Source organism: Octopus bimaculoides, chromosome 8, assembly GCF_001194135.2.
Source record: "Octopus bimaculoides isolate UCB-OBI-ISO-001 chromosome 8, ASM119413v2, whole genome shotgun sequence".
Lineage (NCBI taxonomy): Eukaryota > Metazoa > Mollusca > Cephalopoda > Octopoda > Octopodidae > Octopus > Octopus bimaculoides.
In genome coordinates, this window is record NC_068988.1 from 56,768,217 (window position 1) to 56,773,480 (window position 5,264).

The following is a 5,264-nucleotide window of genomic DNA, read 5'->3' on the forward strand; positions in this document are numbered from 1 at the left end:
TATATATATTGTTGTTGGCACTCCATCGCTTACTACGTCGCGGGTTCCAGTTGATCTGATCAACGGAACAGCCTGCTTGTGAAATTAATGTGCAAGTGGCTGAGCACACCACAGACACGTGTACTCTTAACGTAGTTCTTGGGGATATTCAGCGTGACACAGTGTGACAAGGCTGACCCTTTGAATTACAGGCACAACAGAAACAAGAAGTAAGAGTGAGAGAAAGTTGTGGTGAAAAAGTACAGCAGGGTTCACCACCATCCCCTGCCGGAGCCTCGTGGAGCTTTAGGTGTTTTCGCTCAATAAACACAACGCCCGGTCTGGGAATCGAAACGGTGATCCTATGATTGCAAGTCCGCTGCTCTAACCACTGGGCCAGTGCGCCTCCACACATGTATATATATATATATATATATATATATATATATACACACACACACACATATATGTAAGGGTGTGGTGAGGAAGAGTTAATTAACCCTTTTGTGAATATATTTATAATGTACTGACAAACTTCTGCTTGTGATGTATTCAATCCCACTGCATGGCACCTTAGGTAAGTGTCTTCTACTACAACCTCAGGCTGATCAATGCTTTGTGAGTGAATTTGATAGATGGAAACTGTGTGGAAGCCTGTCATGTAGATATCTATTTCTCTGTATATCTATCTATCTATCTGTGTGTGTCTTTCTGTCCCTCCCACTACTGCACTTTGATAATTGGTGTTGGTTTGTTTACATCCCCCTAGCTTTTAGCAGTTCAGCAAAAGAGGCCAATGGAATAAGTACCAGACTTCAATTAATTTTCAATGAAATCAAGATTTTGGTAGGGATTTAGTAAAGTATTTGTAAACTTCATTTATTCTGGTGTATATTAGTATATATCACCACCCAAATAGACCAAGGTGGGATTTGAACTCAGATCCATAGCAAATACCTCAAGGTATCAAATCCAATGTTCTTACAGTTATGTCAAGCCACCACTCTGGAATGGTACCCTTTTTTACTGACTCCTGAAGGGATAAAATTCAAAGTTGACCTTAGCAGGATTTGAACTCAGAGCAAAAAGTGTTGGAAGAAATACCACAAGGCATTCCACTTGATGCTCAAATGACTGCACTTCCCTGCCTTCAAAACAGGAAGGCTTTTATTATGGGTGGTCTCAGACAGCCAGGTTGATGCTAAACATGTTGGCTATTTGAAATAATTATGTAAAAAAAGAAAAGTAATACATCTATATATTTAAATGTGACTTGAATAATTTAGCAAAACATTGTCATTTAGAGGAGAAAAAATAATCCTCACCAAATTCTCTAAACTCGCTGCTGCCAAATAATGGTAACAATCTATGCTAAGCACTAACAGATAAGGTAGCATTCTGTGACAACAGTGTTGTTGTCATTGTTTTATTTTTACTTCAGGCCTGCCAAAAGTTACTAGAGCTTAGCCAATGATTGTTTAATTAGAACAAGATTGAAGACTCAAGGAGTTTTATCATTTCCATATGGTTGAATTCCAAGTAAATAACTTCATAAGAAAAAGAAAAGAAAATTCTTTAAAAAACTGACTCAGATGCTAAGGAAAGTTGCATAGTAATATTTCTTCAAGTTTCACATTGGCTATTTTATTTAAAGAAAATTATGTCAGTGAAAGCCTGTGACAACATTAGCAACAAATATATATATGTAGTTATATATATATATGTGTGTGTGTGTGTGTGTGTGCCATATTGCATGTGTTGCTAACCATCTCACTTTGGTGACAATGGCAAAAGTAGTGACACAAGGTAAAGATTTAGAATCTAACAACTCCAAATCTTACCATAAACTTTTCTATGAAAATGGTCACAAGCACAATGGAACTAGGAGCAGAGGATGTACAAAAAAGAAAGAATATTGAAGAACATAAGGAGAGAATCTTTGAGATGGTGCAAATGAAAGTCTGTTGCTAATGGTTATGTGGCTGTTGAAGATACAGGGGCAGCTGTATCCATGATTCTTGAACTCTTCAGGTGCCAGTAATACTAACTTCTTATACTAAACTTTACTATAGAGTACATCCATAGATTCTAGCTGTCACTGCATTAATAAATTAATTAAACTCATTACAGGATGCAGCATATATATTTGCCCATTATTTTAACATAATAATTTACCCATAATCAGTTGAGAAAAGATTACAGGCTGTGGTGAAAGCTAAGGGTGGCCATTTTGAATTGCAAATATGAGGGGTTGCTGCAAAGTTCCTGGTTGGGGCTAAAAGAAAATACAGGAGGAACCGTTAATTATAATTTTACTAAACACATTCCCCTCTCAGATTCACACTTTTATTGCAACAGTCCTGTTTTTCTAAACCCTGTAAGAGGACTTGGAAGGTTGGGTCTCCAACCAGGCCTTTCATAATACCCATAAACCCAGGAACTTTTCAGCACCCCTAATGTGTATGTTAAAAAAATTTTCAATAAAATGTAACAGTCAACCTGTGAACTTTCATTAATCAAAATCCTGAAACTTTTAATTCTATGATAAAATGAACAATGGGCAAATAGATATGCAGCACAGGTAGATACACATAGTAAGACTGTTGCAAACGTCTGTCATGTCTACACAATCACAATTGGGACAAGAAAAGGAGGATTGACTAACTGATCATTTCAACTATCATCATACTTTTATCAGTAATTGCTTGCCCTATATTAACTGGTACTGTGAAATTGTATTTAAAGTCACTGTCACTATGTTTATGACTAAAACTCATTATACATGTATATGTGAGTGTATGTATATATGTATGTATGAGGTCTGATCAATAAGTATCCAGAATGTTGCCATAGCAACTAGCTAACGCACACAGAGTGAAGCCGCTTGGCACAGACTGACCTTGAACTCTGCTCTGCATGCAAACTAAGTTTTAATGTTCTAGCCCACTTCTGCTGTTAACAGCAGTGCTTGGAAGGAAGGTGTGTAGCGTGTAATGGTTGCATTGACCATAACAGAGAAAGTTGTCAGAGGCTTACGTAAAGTTGCAGAAAGTGTATGGTGAGGAGGGTATGAGCTGCACACAAGTGTATGAGTGGTTCAGACATTTCCAAGATGGCCAAAAAATGTTGATATTGATGAACGTTCTGGGAGAGCTACAACCAGCAGAACTGAGAAAAACATCACAGATGTGCATGCAGCTGTGAGGAAAAATCGTCGAATGACCATCCGTGAGTTATCAGAGGTTGTGCAGATTAGTTACGGTTCAGTTCAGTCCATTATCACTGAAGATTTAGGTAGGAGATGCGAGCCTGCCAACTTTGTGCCAAAACTGCTTTCAGCTGACCAAAAAGACACTCGGGTTTCATCTGCACAAGATCTTGATTGTGTTGTATTGCCAAGCTTTTGGCAAAATATGATGCAGATTCTCTGCTCAACTTTCTCTCTCATGGTCAATGCAATGATCATACACTACACACGTTCCTTCCAAGCACTGCTGTAAACAGTGGAAGTAAGCTAGAACATTAAAACTTAGTGCACATACACAGCAGAGTTCAAGAGACACATTGGTTCCTGTTAAACCGACCAACCCATGCCAGCATAGAACATGTACACTAAACGATGATGTTATATATATATATATATATATATATATATATATATGTACATGCATGATTCGTCTAAGAGACCATAAGTCAGGGAAGAGATGCACTTGTATATCTGTCAATAGAGTGGGTATATTATCCGAAATATATAGCATTATATATCCATCAGTGCTGATCTTATTAATTGGTTTTGTGCAAAGAATACAATGGAAGTTAGGTAACAATCCAATTATATAACCTTATGCTCATCAGAGTTAGCTGATATGGAAGGGAATATAGTGACATTCCTTTCCATAGCAGCTAACTCTAATGAGTGTAAGGTTATATAATCAGATTGTTACCTAACACTCTGTTGTATTCCTTGTGCAAAACCAATTGGTAAGATCAGCCACAATGGACATATAATGCTATATATATTGGATCATATATATATATATATATATATATATATATATATATATATATATATATATACATACATAACCACCCTGTAAACATACATAAACACACAGAGAAACACATGTGAGTGTATGTATATAGATATATATATATATGTGTTTCTGTGCGCTTAACTGCATGATCAAATTCTCCATTTTATGACCCACTGTTTCTTGGCAATAAACTATATTTGGTGATAGAGCAACAAGGCACTACAAGCTCTGTGTCCTTCACCCCAGAAGTAGCTGCTAAGAGGGGAAGAACCGTGTTTGGACTGGTTATTGATTTCTACAAAAACTGTATGTTTTGATGTTTCATGTATTTTTGCAGCAATGCAATAAATGAGAAATTTATTATTTTCTCTGCTTCTCTGATAACTTCTGACTTTCATTTAATCACATTATCAACATATTCTGAGACAGTGTGCATGTGTTATGTAGGTACATGTGCTTGTGTGTGTGTGTGCATGGGTATGCATGTATGTATCAGTATGCGTATACATAAGTATATGTGTGCATGTATGTGTGTATACATATATCCACATACATGTATTTATATGCGCATGTGTGTATATATATGTACCATCATTATTTAGCATCTGTGTGTGTGTGTGTGTGTGTGTGTGTATGTGCATGTGTGTATGCACATACATGCCTTTTATATGCAGATATATGTATCATTTAACTTTTGTGTATATACATGTGCTTGTGTGTATGTGAGTATGTATGTGCAGTGAGTATGTATATGCATATGTGTGTGTGTGTGTGTGTGCAGTGAGGTGTAACTTGACATATGTAATAAATGTCACACCATGCACACATGTATAGATTAAACTTTATATACACACAACCACAGGCAAATGCACGTAGCCTCACAATCACATATATACAGACACACACACACATGCGCAAGTTTATTGCTTTTTACATAATCACTGCTGAACAGACAATTTGAAACGGTAAATATTCTTGAGGTTCACCTATCCTCTTCCTCTTCCTCTACCACCACCACCACCACCATTACTATTACCATCATCTCCACTGATTCCACTACTGCTAATACTACTGGCACCACCACTGCAACCACTGAGCACTATAACATACCACCAACTCTATCACTAACCTGACACCACAGAAACTTCCACCAATGCCACCATCACCATCACCAGCACCACCACCAAAACAACAACAACAAAAAGCACTGCTACCGTTATAACCACAGGAACCACCAGCACCACCACCCCC

At 37.3% G+C, this 5,264-nt stretch overlaps 1 protein-coding gene across 1 annotated transcript in view; it reads right to left on the reverse strand.

Moving 5' to 3' along the window:
* LOC106876126 (G protein-coupled receptor kinase 5) overlaps positions 1-5,264 on the reverse strand; it is a 383,600-nt gene that overhangs the window by 34,739 nt on the left and 343,597 nt on the right. The gene's annotated exons all lie outside the window — the stretch shown is intronic.